The sequence below is a fragment of the Trichosurus vulpecula genome, chromosome 2, assembly GCF_011100635.1.
Source record: "Trichosurus vulpecula isolate mTriVul1 chromosome 2, mTriVul1.pri, whole genome shotgun sequence".
In the NCBI taxonomy this organism is placed as follows: domain Eukaryota; kingdom Metazoa; phylum Chordata; class Mammalia; order Diprotodontia; family Phalangeridae; genus Trichosurus; species Trichosurus vulpecula.
Window position 1 is genome coordinate 203,206,160 of NC_050574.1, and position 24,109 is coordinate 203,230,268.

Genomic DNA, 24,109 nt, shown 5'->3' on the forward strand with positions numbered 1-24,109 from the left:
GTGTGGAACCAGATTAAAAGGTAATTGGAAAATGTTTAATAAAATAAGTAAAAATAAAACATAGATAATGTTAATATATTGTTTTCTGAGTCAATGTGTGGCTCACAGCAGTCCATTTCTATTTGAGTTTGACACTCCTGCACTATATCATTCTACTTTAGCTTGATCTTAAATTAGAGGGTATGGGCAATTCAGGAGGGCTTTTAACACTTGTTCAACCAAGTGCCCTTGAAGAGTTTGGCCTTTGTTTCCTTGATTAAATTAGGAGTCCTTCATGACCTCCTTGCCTCAAGGGAAAGCCTAGTTTAGATGGGTTTGAGTGACATTTTTGTGACATCAGAGGCTTTTAGACCACATGGATTTAAGTTGCATTTTTGTGATGCTTTTAGGTCCTGTAGGTAAGTTGCATGTGTGATTCACCTTTGATGCTGAACAAGATATATAAACCCAGAGGTTGTCATTCTCCCTAGGGGCTCTCACTCTTGGAAGGGTGTTGATGTGGAGACTCTGGGCAGCTGTAGTTAAGAGCCCTCCAGCTTGTAAACCAGAATGTTGGGACTTTGTTAAACCCTGGTAACTATGAATTGAGATTTGAATCAGACAAGGTCTGTCTGTTGATGTTTGTAATTTGTTTGTATTCGTATGTTGGATTGAAATAAGATTGTTAACCCCCTTAATGCTACTTTCCTTAGTAAAGCAGATCAAAAGAACCTATGCTGGCAGTGTTCTTGTTGTTGGGCTTGTGTTGGTCTTTCACCCCCATAGTAGCTGCTAGCCAAATTGTTGCAACAAGAGGTCAGGACATTCCTGGTGAGGACATCTATTCTGCTTCTCTAATTGCTATTTTCCCTGGTTCCTCCCTCCACCCCCTCCCCATCTGACTTTTTAAAAGTACGGTATTCTCCTGACAGCCAGAAAAGAGCTGCAGGGCTCTCACTGATGATTTGGCACATCACTTTGGGTTTGTTAGAATACCCAAGCCATCTTGTACACTCTGACTTATGATACTCTTTCTGTTAAGAACTCAAATTTTGACTGCTTGGGAAGATATCCTCCATTTACAGTATCACTCTCATTGAACTAACTTGCCTAATGTAACTTTTGTTTCAAAGTTACATTTTGTGAAGATAATTAGTAAAATTAGATAGGGTTATACTTTTAGTGCTGCAGAAGTCACTAGTTATTCAGAATGGGATTAGAGTTTACTTTGAAGTGTTTACTATTGTATGGTGCTTTTCAACAGTTTGGAAAAACACTATACAGTGATATGAAGATATGGAAGAATATATAGATTACAGTAGAGTACAAAGAAGGCTTTGGACAGGAGGCAGCTAGGTGGCATAGTGGGTGGAGTGCCAGGCAGGTCAATGCTGGCCTCAGATACTGACTAGTTATGACCCTGGGCAGGTCACTTACTCCTGTTTGCCTCAGTTTCCTCATTTGCAAAATGAATTGGAGGAGAAAATGAAAAACCACACCAGTATCTGAAAATAAAAAACAAAACCCCAAAACAAAAGAACCCCAAAACCAAAACACACACACAACAAAACCCAAATGGGGCCACAAAGAATCAGACATGACTGAAAACAACTGGACAACAATAAAGAAGGCAGGTAATAATTTTTCCATAGAGTTCCTACTTGATATATCAGTGGGAGATTTTGTTCCACCTATGAACTAATGTAAGTTCTTTCGGGGAACCCCAGGGATATAGGCCTCCCTCACATATTTTTGCTGCTCCAACAAGTATGCCAAAGCAACCTGTCCTATTGCCAGTTTAGTCCTGTCGTAAAGAAAACAGCCATGGATTGGAATGGGTAGCAAGAATTTCATGACAAGAATTTTACTAGCTTGATCCACTAATACTTTCCATTCCACATTGAATACCACTGTCAGAAATGTAATACTATGGGAGGTGTAGGGCAGAAAGACAGGGTACTGGCAAAATTCCATGCATGTCATCAGTCTAGGTTGTTTTAACCCTTCATTAAGTACATGTTGTGCTACAAAAGCTAATGCAGGAAGAACTCATGATTTCAAGTGATTTAAGGCTGGCATTAAAATATCATGTCTAAAAATACAAAGTTTTCAGGGCATGACTGCTTTGATTCCATATCACTACCTCCAGATGTGCTCCTTCTTTAACCTCACTCCCCACTGAGCAACGAGCAAAGGCACCAGATGTATAATTGAACTTCATAAAATTTATAATATTATTTCTATGAGTAGGACACTAATCTGCTTTATTAAAAAGCACACATGTGTATAAAAGACATTTGATAACAATCACTGTTGTGACCTATTTCTTCTCTTTTATGTTTCTTTCTTTTTTTTCCATTAGCCAGACACTATAACATCTGACTGAGGCTAATTGTGGAATTTCTTTCTCCAGAGACCACAGCAAATAAAAGAGAAATGATTCATCTGGCTTTGATGCTGACCTCCCAGATTATGGTTACTCATTGACCTTGGGGAGGTCCTTTCAAGATGTTAAATTCAACAAAATAGCCTAGTGTCTTCAGAATTAACATGTCTTTCTTCAGCTATAGTTTGTTTCCCAAACACAATAGTAGAAATTGTTTGCTTCATTAAAGCCTTAACAGCCCACCTAACCAGATAAATAGACTGAATCTGAACTCAATCTGAACTCATCTATTCTTCAATCTTTGTTTTTCTGGCCAGAGTCAGTGACATAGCTAAAAGACTCCCAAGAGGGATTCAGTTTTATTCTTGAGAAATAAACTGAAAGTGGTTGTAACCTTTTCTGGTAACGTCATGTTATTCTCTGGTCTGCTAAACATGCTAGCTTTTACAATTCCTATAATTCATCATAAGCATCTATCTCCTGCTATTTTGTTAATTTCAATACTGGTTCAACAACTTATTTTAGGGGAGCTTTATTATCTTGATAAAAATTATTAGAAGGTAGCCTTGAAATTCATGTACCATTTAGTCCAGAGACAAAGCAGCTATATAGGCAAAATATGTGCCTGGTGTTTTTTTAGTGAAATGTTAAATATGTGTGTGTGTGTATATATAAAATCATAAATATGATCATGTTTGTATAACTGCTTATAAGCAAGATATTGTACAAATAGATTTTATGGCCTACAAAATATTTTCCTATAATTTCCTTTGTATGGGTGATAGATTTAATGTTAATACCTTTACAAATTTTTGTTGTCATTGTAGGCATTTTTTTTAAATGGGGCAATGAGAAGTAGAAAAAAATCCTGCAAACAATAAAATAAGTGAGTGTGATGGTCACACTTGCATCTATTGCTAAGGTGGCAGAAGTTGGTGGATCACTTAAGTTAGAATATAGAGAGCCTCTGGGATCAGAGGCCCACCAGGTTTCCTAAGGAGGGGCAAACTGATCCAGGATGGACAAATGGAACAAGTGAAAGTTTCCAATACAATCAATTTAGGGTCAGGCCTGAGTGGCCATTGTACTTCCAGCCTGGGCATGCCAGGGAACTTCAGTCTACAAAAAAAAATACATAAATCTGCAACTCAATTTTGATAACTGTGTATAATTTTCAGCATATGTTGACTCTTACTTAGGGTCTCAAAGCCATTTATAAGCAATACAGCTAATTTACCTGGTAAGAAGGGCCTGCTAGGTGTTTCAAGGCTCAATTTCATAGCAGAAAAACTTCCATACAAAATAACTTGCCTTCAGACAATATCACATATAGGCATGATACTTATGATCTTTCAGTTCTACAATCTAAAAACATTACATTGTCCCTGATTCTTGTTAGGTTAGGTCTAGGCCAGATTACCTTTCTGGGTCTGTGTGGTAATGGCAAAGGTTCTAGAAGCACGACAGTTAATGAAATTCTTGACTGGTGGCCCGGACACGAAGTAATGAGATAAGTAGAGACTGGGGAGTATATATTGTTCTCATGTGCCACAATGATGATTCAGCAGAAGTTACTCATGGAGCTATTTTCCTGTGTGGCAAGTCAAATGGTCATGAATACATGCATGTTCTGAGTCATTTTTATTCCTGAGGTAGCACTCCTCCAAATTGCTACAGATAAAAGTGTTCTCATTCAGTGGCACCTTTTAAATACTGTTCTTCATTTATAAGAGTCAAATAAAAAAAGTTTCCCTTTTCTCTCCCCTCTTCCTGCCCTCCCCTAGAGGCCTTCATTAAGAAAGTTTAATGAAGCAGGCAAACAGGTGCTTTTTATATGCTTTTATAAAGGGTTGCAACAGTGTTTTTACCATCCACTTGGCTTCCAACTGGGAGCCCACATCATCAGCTGAGCTAATAGCTCACAGCAGGATATCTCAGTGTTCTCCACATAAATATTCAGAGGTTCATCTTGCTCTTCCTGGTGATCGATCATAAGCACAATAAACAATGAAATATGGAAAAAATAAATACAAAAATGTATGATTTCTGGGTCATGAATTGAAGGAAATTTAGTCATTGTAAACAATGAGATTTGAGACATGCACAATGAGTTGTAGGGCCTACATAAGGACTAACAAAAATTCTGTCAACTGTCACGATGATTTTGCTAAACACCCAAGTTCAGGGGAGAAAAAAATCCAATTCCAGGTGGGTACCAATGCCCATATGTATCTTAAAGTTTCTAATGGATTTCAGATTGTGCTATACATTGTAAAAGACATTGTATAGACATACATACATACATGTGCATATGTACACCCACATATACACACACCTCAGTGGCTCCTTATTACTTCCAGGATCAAATATAAAGTCCTTTGTTGGGTATTTAAAATGCCTAGCAAACTAGCACCTTCCTACTTTTCCAATCTTCTTACAATTTTCTCCTTTCTATACATGCTACCATCTAGCTAGACTGGATTATTTGCAAGAAACTCTCCAGTGTGCCTTTGCACTGGCTGCCTCCTGTGCCTGGAGTTCTCTGCCTGTCACCTCTACTTTTCAGTTTTCCTGACTAACTTCAAGACTCAACTCAAATTCAACCTTCTGAAGAAATTTTCTTGGTATATACCCCCAACCCACACCTCAACCACCTCTTTTCATTTTATGCCTCTGAAATTACTTCCCATAAATTCTGCATATATCTTGTGTGTGTGTAGATATTTACATGTTTTGTCCCTTATTAGAATGTGTGCTCCTTTTGGAGCAGGCACTGTTTTTGGCTTCCTTTATGTAACACTAACTACTCCCAACAGCTTGAAGGCCAGGTATGTTACCTTTACCTTCCCCCATGGTTCTCTCTTGCCCTCAAGAGGTAATGGGGTGTTTAAGTTCTCAGACAATGGCCCCAGTCCCCTTGGATGGTGTTCCTCCAAGTGTAGGTGGTGGGTCCCTTGCAGTCCTGTTCATTTAGTCAGTCTTTACAAAGAAATATTTACTTCAAAGTTATAAACACACATCACAAATACAAACTAACTCCCAAACATGGAGGGCATAACCTCTCTTCTACATTATTTCAATCTCTGGGCAGGGAAAGGGGATTAGGTACCAAGTTTATTTCACTTCTTAAAAAGCACAGTCCCAAATTCCGAGTTCAAAGCCCCATTTGCACTCGACTCCCAGTGACTCCCTGCTTGGCTGGCTGGCTGACTGTGATAGTCTGCTTATCTGGAGTCCTGGGTCCAAAGTCTCCATGAAGCAAAATCCTGGGTCCAGTAGGGATGATCACCTGCACCTAGAAACTGAGGACAAAAGAAACAGAAGAGAAACAAACAGCTCCAGGTCCATTTATTGGGGACATAGGACCTAAAAGGAGAAAGGAGTGATAGTATTTCCTCTTTTAGTTCAGTTCATGGCAGGTTCAGTGTGGGTGAACTATGTGTGATCTTACCCCTACCCCTAGACTTAGCAGCAAGAAACCAATAGGAAAAGAGAGTGATTCTGATCTAGTCTGGCAGTCTTAAGGAAATGGCCTGGTCCAATTACACAGTCAACTGAAGGAGGCTACTACCACCCACATGCTAGAAAAACACAGGGAAGCGGGGTGCCTCCATGTTAGTTAATGATCTTGATGATGATCACACATGTTTTGAGCAAGCCCCATTATATTTGTATCTCCAGCATTTAGCACAATGCCTAGCATATAGGAAGCATGGTACATGTACACACAGAACTTTTGGTTTGTTTGGATTTGTGATTTTATCATCTCAGGGAACTACCTCCCCCACTGATGTAGACAGACAACTCTTTTATAACTTAAGAGTCAGTCAATTGTTAGGACCATTGAGAGGTACGTGATTTCCCCACAAACAATAAAGCAGATTTTCATCATCTCAAGGCTGGCCTCCTGTCTACTATGCCACACTACGTTTTGCACTGACATATACATGTAATGTGTTGATTCATCATCCACATTTACAGACGAGTGTTTTGATGACCTTGATGAGTTCTACATAGGAATTGTGTATTTGATATATAAATTAAAAAAAAAAAACCTATGGCCATGGACCATAAGTTAATATTATCTTCACACTGAAGTTGACAGTGAATCTTCTCTAACGTAAGTAAGATGTATTTACTTTCTGGAAATACATACAAAAAGCTCAGTTTAATATAGAAAGAGCTAGAGCTAGAGATAGATCTCTGTATAGTAGAAGGTTACAACGATTGTTATACAAATCAGTTTAGCTATAGAGGTGCCAAACTCACTGTCTCAATGTCTGCAAAACAGTGAGTCTGGCCCCAAACCAAATTAAAATATAATTGGGAAATGTATAACAAAACAAATAAAAATATAATACAACATAGATAATGCTAATTAGTGTGTTTTGAACTCAACATGCAGATCCATTTCTATTTGTGTTTGAACCCACTGAGTTTAGACAAGCCAGGTTTTAGGTGAGTGTTATTACTTGCTTAGAATTTTCTTAAGTAGCTTTCCAGTCTCTTTTCATTGGGATAGATGTTTCTTTCTTTTTTTTTTTTGATTTGAATTATTATTTATTGATTTAATATTTTTAGTTTTCAGCATTTATTTTCACAAAAGTTTGAATTATAAATTTTCTCCTCATTTCTACCCTCCTCCCCACTCCAAGATGGCATATATTCTGACTGCCCCATTCCCCAGTCAACCCTCCCTTCTGTCACCGCACTCCCCCCCCACCCCTTTTCCCTTACTTTCTTGTAGGAAAAGATAGATTTTTATGCCTCATTGCCTGTATATCTTATTTCCTACTTTCATGCAAAAACTTTTTTTGAACATCTGCTTTTAAAATTTTGAGTTCCAAATTGTCTACCCCATTCCCTCCCCACCCACCCTCCCTAAGAAGGCAAGTAATTCAACATAGGCCACATGTGTATCAATATTCAAAACCCTACCACAATACTCATGTTGTGAAAGATTAACTACATTTTGCTCCTTCCTATGCTATTCCCCTTTATCCAATTTTCTCTCTTGACCCTGTCCCTTTTCAAAAGTGTTTACTTTTGATTACCTCCTCTCCCATCTGCCCTCCCTTCAAACGTCCCCCCTTTTATATCTCCTTCCTCCTTCTTTCCTGTGGGGTAAGATACCCAATGGAGTGTGTATGTTAATCCCTCCTCAGATCAAATCTGATAAGAGCAAGATTCACTCATTCCCCCTCACCTGCCCCCTCTTCCCTCCCAACAGAACTGCTTTTTCTTGCCACTTTTATGTGAGATAATTTACCCCATTCTATCTCTCCTTTTCTCCCTCTCTCAATATATTCCTCTCTCATCCCTTAATTTTATTTTATTTTTTTAGATATCATCCCTTCATATTCAACTCACCCTGTGCCCTCTGTATACACACACACACACACACACACACACACACACACACACGTATATTCCCTTCAGCTACCCTAATACTGAGGTCTCATGAATTATACACATCATCTTTCCATGTAGGAATGTAAAGAAAACAGTTCAACTTTAGTAAGTCGCTTATGATTTCTCTTTCTTATTTACCTTTTCTTGCTTTTCTTGATTCTTGAGTTTGAAAGTCAAATTTTCTATTCAGCTCTGGTCTTTTCACTGAGAAAGCTTGAAAGTCCTCTATTTTATTGAAAGTCCATATTTTGCCTTGGAGCATGATACTCAGTTTTGCTGGGTAGGTGATTCTTGGTTTTAATACTAGCTCCCTTGACCTCCGGAATATCATATTCCAAGCCCTTCGATCCTTTAATGCAGAAGCTGCTAGATCTTGTATTATTCTGATTGTGTTTCCACAATACTCAAATTGTTTCTTTCTGGCTGCTTGCAGTATTTTCTCCTTTATCTGGGAGCTCTGGCATTTGGCGACAATAGTCCTAGGAATTTTCTTTTTGGGATCTTTTTGAGGAGGTGATCTGTGGATTCTTTCAATTTCTGTTTTACCCTCTGGCTCTAGAATATCAGGGCAGTTCTTCTTGATAATTTCTTGAAAGATGATATCTAGGCTCTTTTTTTGATCGTGGCTTTCAGGTAGTCCAATAATTTTAAAATTATCTGTCCTCCATTTATTTTCCAGGCCAGTGGTTTTTCCAATGAGATATTTGACATTGTCTTCCACTTTTTCATTCCTTTGGTTCTGTTTTATAATATCTTGATTTCTCATAAAGTCACTAGCTTCCACTTGCTCCAATCTAATTTTTAAGGTAGTATTTTCTTCAGTGGTCTTTTGGACCTTCTTTTCCATTTGGCTAATTCTGCCTTTCAAGGCGTTCTTCTCCTCATTGACTTTTTGGAGCTCTTTTGCCATTTGAGTTAGTCTATTTTTTTAGGTGTTATTTTCTTCAGTATTTTCTTGGGTCTCCTTTAGCAAGTCCTTGACTTGTTTTCCATGGTTTTCTCACATTATTCTCATTTCTCCTCCGAATTTTTCCTCTACTTCTCTAACTTGCTTTTCCAAATCCTTTTTGAGCTCTTCCATGGCCTGAGACCAGTTCATGTTTTTCTTGGAGGCTTTCAATGTAGGCTATTTGACTTTGTTGACTTCTTGTGGCTATATGTTTTGGTCTTCTTTGTCTCCAAAGAAAGATTACAAAGTCTGAGTCTGAGTCTGGGTATGTTTTCACTGCCTGGCCATGTTCCCAGCCAACTACTTGACCCTTGAGCTTTTTGTCAGGGTATGACTACTTGTAGAGTAAAGAGTACTTTGTCCCAAACTTGAGGGGCTGTGCTGTTGTTTTAAGAGCTGTTTCTACACAGCAAACTCTGCCACACCAGCGCTCCTCCTCCCCCAAGAACTGCCAACCCGGACTGCAACTCAGATCTTAAGCAGGCTCTGCACCCCCACTCTGATTCGCCACTTAATTCCTCCCAGCAAGTGGGCCTGGGAACAAAAGCAACTGAAACTGTAGTTAGGTCCTAACAGCTGCATCACCTCCACTGCACCGGGGCTTTGGTTGAACCATGAACTTCTTTCACTCTGTCCCCGCAGCTTTTCCCACTAACCTTCTTTGTTGTCTTTGGTATTTGTGGGTTGAGAAGTCTGGTGACTGCCACAGCTCACTGATTCAGGGCACTAGGGCTTGTTCTGCCCAGCTCCCAGTCTGGTTGGTCCTGGTGCAGCCCACCCTGGGCTCTGCTCCCAGCTCCGTGCAATAGACCATTTTCTGTGACCATCCAGGCTTTCCTGGCCTGGAGCCCTGCTTCCCTCTGTTATTTCGTGGGTTCGGCAGCTCTAGAATTTGTTCAGAGCCATTTTTATAGGTTTTTGGAGGGATCTCAGGGGGAACTCATGCAAGTCCCTGCCTTCCAGCCACCATCTTGGCTCTGCCCCCCGATGCCATTGTGGGATAGATGTTTCTAATATTCTTTAGCTAAGAATTCAATGCCTTTCTAGATGTTCTGAAAGTTAGTGAGGAGACAGTGCTATTAATGTTTGTGAAGGATACTAAGTAAATATCTGGTAACCATATTTCAGAGGGTAAAAATGGACTTCTGTATATATATATATATATATATATATATGTATACACACACACACACACATGTATACACACACACACACATATAATTGAGATATATATCCCTTCCATTGTAAGTGGAAATGTACTGATTTGCTAACAGTATAGAAGAAAACATTGGGTTATATATTTAATTTTTTGTGGGGGAGGAGGCAATCAGTGTTAAGTGACTTGCTCAGAGTCACACAGCTAGTAAGTATCTGAGGCTGGATTTGAACTTAGCTCCTCCTGACTCTAGGGCCAGTGCTCTCACCACTGTGCTGTGTAGCTGCTCTGGGCTATATATTTATTTATGCAAACACATGTATACAGCTAAGTCCCCATTAGTATGAATAATAAATCCTATAAAGTGGTCACATTATTAGAATTTGCACTACATATTTTCATTGGGATACAATCAATTGCTATATTTTATATATTTATAACTATGAGAAGTACAAATTCAAATGTATATATCAGCTTCACAGGAATTTACTATTAACACTAATTGGAGCCTAGGTGTATTCATATGATATTAAAACTGAATCTATGATAGAGTACAATAGGGAAAAAAAATCATTCAAAAGGGTGATAGATTCATGACAGTTGGATTGATTGAGTGCCAGGTTAGTTTCTCTAGTGAAATTTTGGAGGGCCCTGATTTCAGGGGTTGCTGAGGTTGGTTTGGACAACTAATTGAAATGATTGATTAGATCAATCATCATTTAAATGTCTAGGAATTTTCCTCTGCATTTACGAGTTAAAATAAAGGCACATATTTGCCTTCATCTCACTGACTACCTATCCATTCCATGTACATAGCCTTGCATACATTCTTAGTGTTAGGGATAGATTTAACTTGGTAGTAGCCTTAGATGCAAAATAGACCTGCTAATAAATCAGTACACATCTTGGCTTAACATTCACAGCTTAATTTATAGCATACATGGGTTGATTTATTACTCTGTTTTGCTGTTTAAACAAAGCACTATAATCCCTCCATGGTTTCATATGTGGCTTTGAGTAATAGGGCCTTCTCTTCCTTCCATATGCCTGATTCTGAAATTCCCTGGTCATATACAGGCAAAAAGAAAATTGATACCCCCAATATGAGATTGCATAAATGGCCAGATTTCCTCATCTTTCCCAAGATATAGACCACCTACTTTAGGTTCTATTTATTCATCTAGCTTGGCATATTATTTGGTCACCTAATGGAATGGAGGTAGGTGAATCAGAAGTGTTCTCAGTGTAAAATTATCACCTAGAAGACAAATAGAGTACAATGTTCAGTTTCAGAACATTTCCACATTATTATTGCCTTAAGAAATACATTTGAACTCATTTCTTGATGTATATTTTTGGCCACCATTATTTTGTACATTTTCAGTTTTTCCAGGCTGTATCAACATGCCAAGCAAAGAATCACTTTGCCATATTTGATGTTTCCTAATAAAACAAGAGCTATAGGCTGAAAGCATGGCCCCTGGAATGGCATTTGGTAACAAATTGCACTGTGATAAGATTGTATTTTGCAGGGGTAGACTGAATGTATATTGCCATATGACTTCTGTTCTCATTGAAAACATATGCATCAGTGCCATCAAGAGCCTGCTGTTACATGATATGAATCTATGGTTAATGGACAAAGCTGTGAAATTGGAAGTAATAGTGCTTAGAGAAAATTATGGGTGCTTTTCATACTCTTTTCCTCCCTCGCCTACCTCCCCCGCAACACACACGTTAATATACAGGCACATGAGAAGTATATCTTACAAATCACCTTTTGCATGGATCTTTAATATATTTGTGTTTGGAAGTAGCAGCATTTTCTGAGAATTATAGAATTTTTACAAGATCCAAAGATCTAACGTGACAAAGACATTATCTCTAAAAGGCTGTCCTTTTTGATCACTGCCTTATTTTTATAAACCTCCTTAGAGAGATTTATTATCACACTGGCCCGCAATAGCAACTTTCAAAAATCACCTATTAAGCCACAGAAAGGTTGCTGTCTGTGTCTGTGGAAGGAGTGTATTTTTTTAATCACACTTTTATTTCTGCAGGTAAATCCAACATATGGATTCAAAATGATTTTGCATTATATTAATTACTTTATTACCTTTGACACTGTCATTTTAACAAGCATGAAAGTCTGCAGGAACCTAATGCATAACAAGCTTGGAAAAATGTCAATTGGGTACATGAAAGATCTAGTTTTCTAAACTACTTTTAGCACCAACCTCTTCACTTTTTTTGGCCCAAAGTCCTTAAGAGAACAGGTGGATTTGGGGAGAGGTGGAAGGGAGGGGAGGGATGTTCAGTGCAGCACATAGCTGGGGGATTTAACAGCAAATTTCTTTTAAATAGGACCTTGAGCCCAATTCCATGTGTGTGTGTGTGGGTGTGTGTGTGTGGGTGTGTGGGTGTGTGTCCATGTGTGACAATTTTGAGGCATCAGGCCTTCCTAGGAAATTATCTAGCATCAAAGAAACATTTCAGACTACCATCTGCCAACAGCTGTGACAAAGGATCCACCTTGTAAGCACTGTTAATTTTCAAAGCACAGGATCATTTTCTGATGCATTTGGAGAGAAGGTCTTAGATCTTAGGCAGACTTAGCTTTTTCAAAGATCCCATTTAGTCAAAGTACCTGACCCAATGTGTTGTTTTGTTTCTAATTGAGAAGCACTATGGGGTGGCCCATCTACAAGAATTCATTTATAGGAGTGTATGAGGTAACTTTTCCCAAATGCTGACTGGCTGGTTAGCTTAAACTGGAATCAGATTCCAGATGTTTGGGATATTTAGTATTTCTGGCTGTGTCTAATATGTTAGGTTAAATACATTCTGATTTTTCATAAAATTAGAGAATTAGAGCTGGACAGGATAATAGTTACCTATGCTGTCATATTCAACTTTCTAGAAAAAGCCATTCACTTGTCTTCCCATTTCTTATCCTCTACTCACTTCTCAATCACTACCTTCTGTCCCCACCATTCAATAGAAATGGCTCTCTGCTGGTCATTAGTGATTTCTTAATTGTTAAAGTCAATATCCTTTTCTTAGGCCTCAATCGTCTTAATCTCTCTACAGCATTTCACACTAGTTGACTTGCCCTGTCTTATAGAAATTCTCTCCTCCTTGGATTTTCATGACACTGTTCATCATATTTCTTTTCTTATTCATCATACCAATCATTTTTGTTTCTTTTGCCATTTCATCATATGTGACTTAGCCCCTGTATGAAGCTGTAGTCCATGGCTCTGTCCTAGGCCTTTTGTGTGTGTGTGTGTGTGTGTGTATGTGTGTGTGTGTGTGTGTGTGTGTGTGTATCTCATTGATTTCTGTGGATTTAATTATCATTACACAGATGATTCCAAAATCTGCATCTCCAATGCACATCTTTCTACTGATCTCCAGTTCCACATTACCAACTGCCTAATCGGCATTTTCATCTGGGTGTCCCATAGACATCTCAAATTCATAATTCTATGTCCAAAGCAGAATGTATTATCTTCCTCCCTAAATGAGCCCCACCTTCTAGCTTCTCCTTTTCTGTTAATGATACCACCATTCTTCTAGTTACTTAAATTTAGAACCCAGAAATCATCCTCAACTCTTGAATCACACCTCCCATTTTCAAGTTTTATCAGTTCTACTTCTGCAACATCTCACTCTTTTGTCCCCTTCTTAGTACTTCATCCTAGTCTAGGCCCTCATCATATCCAGGCAGGATTATTGTTTTAGCCTTCTCATTGGCCTCTCTACATCTGATCTCTCCTCTCTATAATCTCTTCTCCACTCAGCTAATTGATATTCCTAAAGTGCACATCTGATCATATCACTCTTCTATTGTAGAAGCTTCAATACTGTTCCTAATAGCCTTTAGGTTAAAATATAAATTCGCCTGTTTAGCACTTAAATCCTTTTAGAATCCATTTTAGCCTTTCTTTCAAAACTTGGTTCCCATTGTTCCCATTTACACACTTTATTCCCTATATGTATTTATGCAAAATATTCCACTTCTAACTCTGCCTCTGCAAATTCCCAATGCCTAGAACAGGGGTGGGGAACCTGCAGCCTCGAGGCCACATGTGGCCCTCTAGGTCCTCAAGTGTGGCCCTTTGACTGAGTTCTCACAAAGTTTGGAATCAATCAAAGGACTGCACTTGAAGACCCAGAGGGCCACATGTGGCCTCAAGGCCACAGGTTCTCTATCTGTGGCCTGGAATATTCTCCCTCCTGTACTCCACCTTTTGGAGCCCATTGATTCCTTCAAGTTTTGGACATATTATGAATAGTTTTACTACTTAGTATTCAGAAAATGGCAAAAATGGATGAAATGAAGGATGGGTCTGGAATTGGGGACTAGTGATCAAGTACCTTATCTTACCCATATGGAAATTATTTAAAACCATTTAAATGACTTAACATTATTATTTCCAGGCTTCCTAGAGTTGGAACAATTTACAGAGCAGTTGGTATTGCATCCCCCAAATCCAATTTTCCAAATAGACAACCATCTCTTCCTTTTGTTGTCACTGACCTCTCAGTAGATAATGATTGTGTGTTACCTATTGTGTGTTACTATGTGAAAAATGCTATATTGTATATCCTGGGAAAATACAGAAGAAATAGCAATTGTCTCCAGGCCCTTCTGGAGCTTTATAATCTAACAGGGAAGAAAAGGCATGAAGACTAGACACTGTGACTGCTTGAAAAGAAATAGAGAAAGAGCTGAAAATAAACACATTAGCCTTAGGAATATGTTTTCTTCCTTCAGCCTTGTTATGACCTGAAGGCAAAAGAATCCTTCTTGCATTTTTCTTGGGAGTGCAACTTAGAGTCTGGCTCAACTGGTCAGGGGCAAATATCAATCTACTAGGTAGCACAGAGACAATGCATTGAGTTTGGTAGATTTTTATAACATTTCAAAGGCAGCATATTGAATGTAATTACAGCAGAACACCAGAAGTAGCTATTCCCAAGGCATAATATAAGATGCTGTTTGTGCTTCTGTCAGGTTTCATATTTTTAAATGACATAATTTCTTTAATATGCTGAAGTAGACAGAACTAAAAACTGGACTTTCAACTGAGTTGTCCTTCAGCTTAGTAGCAACCTATTATCACAGCTCCTATCCAGCTTTGAGATTCCAACCCAGGCTGCTTTGATTTATTTATCTTTTTTGGCCTTGTTACATGCCAAATGGACACTGATCCTTTGTTTCTTAATGTCTCAGATATGTAATTTTTGTTGTACATTCTTCCTTGCACTCCTCTAGACCTAGCATCGTGTAGACCTTAGTGGTCCATAGCTGACCACTCTCATAGATGACTCTAAGGCCACACAAGAATTCAGTTACTGTTGTGAGTCAGACATGATCCAGGCCAGCCTGGTTCTTTGGGTTTGGGATTAGGATGAAGTGAAGTACTTGTAGAACACCTAACTGCTAACAAAAGGAGATTTACTCAGCCATAACATGGAAGGCATACACAGAAAGAATAAAGAATTTATTCATTGGGGCACAACTTTTCTGCCTCTGAGAAGGCCACACTGGTATGCTGAAGGGCAACAGCTTTTGGCCACCATGAATCTTTATCAGTGACATAAGCCCAAGTCCCCTGAGCTATTTAAGTCTTGAAAATGCCTTAAAAACCCAAACATAAAAACAAACATAAAACCTAGCTTAGCTTATATAGCATACTGCTCCTACTACAGTAGCCCTCTGATAATTTTTGCAAGGATTACAGGCTAAGTTAATCATTTCCTTCAGATCTTTCTTTAATACTTCCCTCAACACTACTAAATGAGTCTCCTTTCACTTTTTAAATAAGGTTTTACTGTTGTCTTCTTTTTACATAACCACAATTTCCCCCAGTTTTCCCCCTCTCCCTCACAAAGAGTTATCTCATATAATAAATAATATTGCAGAAAAACAAAAACAAAGAAGAAGAAGAGGAAAAATTCATCATAATTGATCAATTATATTAACAAAGTCTGAAAATATAAGCAATGCACCACAATTATGGGTGGGATTTTCACATAGCTCTTCTTTAGAGCCATGCTTGTTCTTCATAATTTTGTACATTCACTTTTTTGTGGTTGTTCTTTCCATTTATATTTTGGTAATCATTATATGCATTCTTTTCTTGGTTCTACTTATTTCACTCTGCTCCAGTTCATATAGATCTTTCCATGCTTCTCTGAAGTCATCACATTTGTCACTTCTTCCACAATTTGCCATTTCCAGTCAGTGAACATCTACTTTGTTTTCAGTTCTTTCCATTACCAAAAGGATTTTACCACAAATATTTTAGTATAGATGGAGATGTTTTTTCCCCTTATCAATGGCCTCCTTGGATATAAATCTACTAATAGAAACATTGGTGAAAGGGCTTACTGGTTTTACTCACATGATTTGCATAGTTCTAAATTGCTCTCTAAAATGGTTGTACTGATTCACAGCTCCACTAAGAGTATATTCCTGGACCTGTCTTCTCTCATCCTCTTTAATTTTGACAATCATCTTTGCCAGTTTGTAGCGTGTAAGGTAAAACCTCTGGGTTGTTTTGATTGACATTTCTTATTGTTATTGATTTAAAACATTCTTTCACAAGGTTAACAATAGCTTGCGATTATTTTAAGAAGTGTTTGTTCATATTTTTGACCACTTCTCTATGGGAGAATAGTTTTTGGTCATACATAAATATCTATTAATTGTTTGGATACCCAACCTTTATCAGAGAATACGAGGATTTTTTTGTCATTTGACTGTTTCCCCTCTTATCCAAGGTGCATTAATTTTGTTTGTGCAGAAGCTTTTCAGTTTCCTGTAATAAAAGTAATCTTTTTTTAACAGCTGTAATTACCTTTATCCCTTGTTTGGTTCAGGTTTATGTCTCCTGCTCATAACTGTGAAAATTATATACGTATATATGATTCTCTTCAGTTTTTAAAAATAATATGATCTTTAATATTGAGATCATGTATCTACTATTACACAGTTTACATTGTTAGTCTAAGCCTAATTTCTTCTAGATTACTTTCCCAATTTCCTAGCAGTTTTATCAAGTAAGGAATTCTTTCCTAAATAATTTATGCTTTCCATTTTCTCTTATGGTGCATTATTAAATTCAGGTGTCTTTGATTTTCACTTGCCTAGACTATTCCCTTCATCAACCTATTTTTAAACCAATACTAGATGGTTCTGATGACTGCTTCTTTATAATATAATTTGAGATCAGAAAGTGCTATTCTCCCTTTAACCTTACTTGTTTTCAAAATTTATCTTGATATTCTAGATCTTTTATATTTCCATATGAATTTTATTAAGTTCTACAAAGTTTTGACAGTTTGGTATAAGTTTAAAATTTTAAATTAACTTTGGTTACTTGTTATTTGGTTTATTGTCATTTTCATTATATTGGTATGGTCCTGTCATGAGCACTAACTATTCCTCTAGCTATTTAAATTGTTCTTTATTTCTTTTAGGAACATCATGTAATTGAATCTGGACAAGCATTTTGCTTACTGTGGTAGACTGATCTCCACATATTTGCTATATTTTGCAGAATTTTGCAGTGAAAATCAAATGCTACTGATTTTTCTTTTATTCTTCAAGACATTTGTTTTTATCATTCTTTTTTTAAAAATTTCAGTTCCAAATTCTTTCCCTCTCTCTGGTTCTTGCTGCACTCATTGAGAAAGCAAGTAATGTGATATCAATTCATGTGCAATCATGCAAAACATATATTTGTATTAGTCATGTAGTAAAAAAAGCAAGAAAAATAAAGTGAAAAATTATGCTTCAATCTGCACTCAGAGTTAAACAATTTTCTCTATGAGGATATTATTTTTTATTGTGAGTCTTTTGGAATTCTGTTGGATCATTATGTTGATTAAAGCAGCTAGGTCTTTCAAAACTGATCATCATTATAATATTGCTGTTACTTTGTACAATGTTCCAGTTTTGCCCACTTCACTTTGCATCAGTTCATATGTCTTCCCATATTTTTCTGAAACCATCCCATTCATCATGTCTTACCCTACAATAGTATTCCATTACTACAGTCAAATACCACACTTGTTCAGCCATTCCTCAATTGATGGGCATCCCCTCAATCTCCAATTCTTCACCACCACAAAGACTAAATATTTTTGTACATATATGTCCTTTTTCTTTGATCTCTTTAGAAAACAGACCTAGCAGTGGCATTGTTGAGTCAAAGGATATGTACAGTTTTATGGCCCTTTGAGCATAATTCCAAAGCATTCTCCAGAATGATTGGATTAATTCACAAACTCCACCAATAGTGCATTAGTGTCCCAATTTTTAAATATCCCCTCTATCATTTATAATTTTCCTTTTCAGTCATGTTAGCCAATCTGATAGGTGTGGGGTGGTACCTCAGAGTCATTTTAATTTGCATTTTTTCTAATGAATATTAGAGAAATGATATCAATTTTTGAGGGTGAATTTTGTAGCTGAAAATACTGCTAAAGCAATATTAATTGACTCAATTGGTATCTGTTGATTCTCTTGAATAACTTTGTGTTGTTAACATTTCCTTTCCCTTATTTTTCAAAGCATTTCTTCTGATCACTTGCATAATTTGTAGTTTATTGGAGTTGTTAAATTTAATCCTATGTGTTTTAGAATTTGCAACACAGTGTTTTTTTCCCTTTTCTGGAGGCAATCTGCAGATTCTTTAATTTGGTAATTTGTTTTCTGTGTACAGAAATTCTGGGCAGTTTTCTTATAGTGTTTCTTGCATTATGATTCAGATTATTTAATTTTTCATATTCTCTTGTAAGACTTATAATCCCTTAATGCAATATAATACAATATAATAAATATTTATTAAGTGCTTATTATGTGATAAATATTGTTCCAAGTACTAGGGAAACAAGAAAAAAAGCAGTCACTGCCCTCAAGGTGATTACTATCTAATAGGAGAAGATAATACATCAAAGAAATGGGAGGGAGAGAGACAAAGAAGGTTCTTGGTACAGGCGTGTTAATGTTATAGTTAGATCAAAGGAGTGCAGTTGGTGGGCAATAAAGAGCTGGCTGAGCTTCTGGGATATTTGAGTTTTTGCCCTGCCTTCCCACCCTCCAATCAGAGGGGCAAAAACAACTGAGGGTATTGTTGAGGTAATGCTACCAAAACTGATGTAATCTCTGTGATGATGAGATTCCTGATGAGGTGTTTTTTGGGGTGGGGGTGGGTGTGGAGTGGTGAGCAGGGATGATGATAGTAGAGTCAAATCTAAGCACTTGTAGCTAGTGGGAAAGACTGTTTCCTCAAGGATCTTATATCCTAATCAGAGGAGACAATACATAAAAGGAAGTTGCAAAGCTGTGGAGGAAGGGGGATGCAGGGAGAGGGAGAGGAAGTATCTTCATAGGAGTATGGTAGGAAAGATGAGATGAGTCAGAAACACAGCAGGGTAGGAAACAAAGCATGGCCAATCTTTTCCCTTCTACAAAATAGAGACTTCTGGAAGGAACTCACCAATGGAAGGGAAGGTGACATGGTGAGAAGGTAAGGCCCCAGGTGCTAAGGGAAGGTCCAGGATGAAAAAGAAGCTAAGTCATGGTGGTAAAATCCCAGAGAATCAGAAGCCAAGCAGGGTGGAGAATGAAATATAGCTGGCCTGATCTCATCCTCAAAATGGAGGCCCTTGGAATGAACTCGCCAATGGGAGAAGGAGGCTGGCATGGTGGAAGGATGTTCCAGAGTGAGAAGGTGGCTGTTATGGTAGTGTAGGAAAGAGAATAAACTGTGATGAGGTTGTAAAAAAGTAGATTCCTGGGCTCAGGCTGTTGAGTATCTTAAAAGTAAAGAGACGGGGTTATATTTTATACTGGAGATAATATGGAGCCATTAGGGTCTATTAAATATAGAAATGACTTACTCTCTTCGAGGAAATATCTCTTTGGCAGCTAAATTGGAAAAGAGAAAAACTTGAATCAAGGTGACCAACTAGGGGGCTATTCCTGTATTTCAGGTGAGAAATGATAAGAAAATTAACTGGGGGTGGTGGCTATGCGGCTAAAGAAAATGATGTGAATATTGGAATTATTGTGGAATTATTGTAGAAGTAATAATATTTATCAATGATTATCTGTTGCAAAAAGGAACAAGAACAAAACATACAACTTAGGCACCTGGTTGTATACAACCTAGACACCTGGGCACATTACAAATTCATGTTATTTGGCATAAACTGGGCCTTTACTTCAGCAAGACAATTCTTTTACTTCCTATTATTTGAGTCTCTATACCATTCATCACAAAGTCTATTATAAAACTTTGATATTCTCTTCCCTCCAGACTCCAACACCATTTCCACACAACTCCTCTCAGTTAAGGACCTTTCCTCATACTTTACTGAGGAAATAGGGAGCATTCAGAGTGAAACATTGTCCTTTCAAGTGCTGCCTCGCACTTGAGTTTCAACAAGAGTTTCAACAAAGTCTGCATAGACCAATTCTAATGTGTAAAGATTCCCAAATAGCCCATTAGTACAGTTATTAGACAATATTTCCCCCATTTTCTACATTTCAAAACCCATTGATATCACCACCTATGCTCTTCCTCTTTACTTCAGGCTCTGATGAACGCAAGGCAAATCCCTTTGCTTTACAGTTAAATTTGCCTTCTCCAGCAGAGGGCTTCCACCATCATCTCTGCTTTTCTTAATCTTCAGTCTCTCCCTATCTCTAAATATCTCTCCCTTTGCCTACTACCTACAAATACAGCACAGATGCTCTCTTCCTCCTCCTCCTCCTCCTCCTCTTCCTCCCCAAAGAAAACTCATATGGGGCTTCACCATCTCCTCAAGATATCCTCTACATCTCTCCTCCCTTTCACAACCAAATGGCTAGAACAAAAGCTGGCCACATTCATAGACTCCACTTCATTCCTTCTCATTTACTTTCCAGTTCTTTGTATTCTGGCTTCCTAATGCATCACTCAACTAAAATTCCTCTTTTGAAAGTTATCAGTGATGCCTTAATTGCCAAATTTTTATTGAGTACTTACTATGGATTAGGCATGGTGCTAAGCACTGGAAGCAAACATAGAAGCAAACATAAAGACAGTTCCTACTCTCAGGGAGTTTATATTTTAATGGAATAAAGTAACACATAGAAAAATGTGGGGGACCTTCAAGGGAGCATGGTAGAGAAAAAGGTCCGAAGTCAGAAGCAGGACCCAAAGATGAATGAAGGGAGTGAATACGGATTGCCTAGGCCCTTCTTTGAGGCAGGTCAATGGCTCAATGGATAGACCTCTGGACCTGGAGTCAGGAAGATCTGAGTTCAAATCTGATCTCAGATGTGTGACCTTGGGTAAGTCTCGTAACCTCTGTTTGACTTAATAAACTAGAAAAGTAAATGGCAAACCAAATCTTTGCTGAGAAATCTCTATGGACCACAAAGAGTTAGATACAAATGAATGACAACAAGGACCTTTCTTAAAATGGCCTTTTCTTTTTCTCATAGCCTTTTTTCAGTCAAATGCTACTCAGTCTCTATATCAGTTAACACTATTGGCTACGTTCTCATATTGGATTTGATCTCCTCTGAGTTTTCATGACACTGTTCTCTCTTCATTTTCCTTCTACTTGAATGATAACTCTTCTGTCTCCTTCATTGGTTTATCTTCCATATCATGCCCTGTAACTCTGGGTACACCTTAAAGATCAGTCCTTGGATCTCTTCTATTGTCTCTCTATAATCTCTCATTTTGTGACTTCATCTGTCTTCTTTCTATAGATAACTTCCAAATTTGTATATCCAGCTTTAATTTCTCTTCTGAGCTCTAGTTGTACATCCTGATTGGCTTATTGGATATTTCAAACTAAATGTCTTATAGGCATCTCAAATTCAACATGCCCCAAATCGAACTGATCTTTCTCCCAAAACCCCCCTCCTTTCTAAACTTCCTATTTCGGCCATGGCAAAAATCATTCTTCCAGTCACCCAGGTTTTAAACCTTGAAATTATCCTTGATTCTTTACTCTGTCTTATTCCACATGTCCAATCAGTTGTCAAAGCTTGCTGTTAATTTGCTTAAAGCTATAATTCATTATATTTGAACTATAATGATTACCAATAATCTACTACAGATTGTTAACTTGATAATTAAACTAAAGATTTTACTAGTTTATACAGTTGAGAAAGGATTAAAAAATAATGTTATTTTAATTTAACCCTCATTATCACTGTCAATTTTCAGGATGTATTGTTTCAATATGCCAGAAATTGTTTCATTAGGCAATAGCTTGTAAAGTCTCATTCTCAGAGGGTCTAATTTGGAAAAATTGGAAAGTAATTATGTAATTTCAAGCATCATCATCATCTAAAAAAAGTGAATAAGGAATGAAAGGTAATAGGAAGGAGTGCACAACTCTTTTACCTTTCCAGTGTTAAAGTAGAGAGGAGTAACAGAATAATCAAGTCAACTTTGTACACGTCTCTTACCCCCTAAACAGACAAAAATAATTGTACTGGTCTTTTTTTTAACTTCAGAGCAATCACATTCTCTTCAGTCTTAGGCAATGGTGTTAGGCCTTGTTTAAAGTTACAATCTATTATAGCAGGGAGAACTTTGTTTTGGGATCTGTTCAATATCGTATGAGTCTGGAAAATGATGCATAAAGGGGATTAGACAGACAGGATTCTGATATTCTCAGCTGGAAAAGAAGTTCCCCAAATAGTCACACTAATATTTCTGCAACACAAAGTACAAGATGCAAAGGAAACTAACTGGACTTTGTGGCCTCAGCCTCTTATTTGAACTTCTGGGGCTAAAAAAGAGCAGTAGTTAGGAGTTGAAAGGCATAGATCAGCAGCCCTAACAGCAGGCCCTACCTGGTGACTGTGGCAGGTACAGAAATCCTGGAGCAACTGGGGATGATCCAGCCTTTTTGAAAGGTTATCGCCATATAGGGTCTCCTGAGGGCTTTGAACTACTTTGAAATCTTATTCTTCACCAGTGGTAGGGAGGGAGAGCTCCCCTGACATTCCTTTATCTTTGAGATGGGAGCAAAAACCACACCCTCCTCCATATTTTCTTAGGAATGTTGGCACTATAGAATTAGGAAATTATCTTGTCTTCAGAAAAGATCTGGGAAGACATAAAAGAAGATGTATCTAATGGCAACTCTATCTGTGCAAGTGGAGGAGACTTAATTTTCCTTTATACTTTTCCATATCGTTAAAGCTACAGAAAATTTCTATACTGTTTATCTGAATCAATGCAGGTACAAAGGGAATAGAAGTGAGAAACTATTCTGGGTAAGGGAAAAACAAAATATAAATAAATTAATTGCTTTAGTGCTATATTTAATTCCATTTATTAAATTAGTACTCACAAAGCAAGGGATTAAAATTCACTTTGCCAATGCAAAAATAAAGTTACCACTATAGCAAGAAAACAATTGTGGTCAGCTCAGGCTGTGAGGTTGGCTCAAATTTGAGTGTCTCCAAGTGATCTGATAAATGATTGTATCCTGCTTTAAAAAATAGCTATCCTGAACATATGTAGGGGACAGTGGGGAACAGTGCTATTATAATTGTCATTGTTTATTTGTTTCAGTCTCTTCATGACCCCATTTGGGGTTCTCTTGGCAGAGATACTGGAGTCATTTGCCATTTCCTTTTTCAGTTCAAATAGGGTTAAGTGACTTGCCCAGAGTCACACAGCTAGTAAGCGTCTGAGACTGGATTAGAGCTCTGGTCTTCTTTTTCATTTATTTATTTTTATTAATTTATTTTTAATTTTCACCACTCACTTCCATAAGATTTTGAGTTCCAAATTTTCTTCCCATCTCTCCCTTCCCCCCAGCCCAAGACAGTATGCATTCTACTTACCTCTTTTCCCTATCTGCCCTCCCTTCTAATGTCCCCCTCCCTTCTCTTATCCCCTTCCCTTCTATTTTCCTGTAGGGAAGATAGATTTCTATATTCCATTGCCTGTGTATCTTATTTCCCAGTTGCATATAAAAACAATTTTTAACATTTGTTTTTAAAACTGAAGAACTCGGGTCTTCTTGACTCCAGGCCTGGCACACTATTTGCTGTGCCTCCTAGCTGTCCTGCTACTAGAATTCTTGGTGCCTAACTCATATACTAACTCTCAACTTAAACTCCTTAACTGGATTTTTTTTCTACAGTCAGTAAATTTGAGCCCAAATCTTTAACCATCAATTTTATATG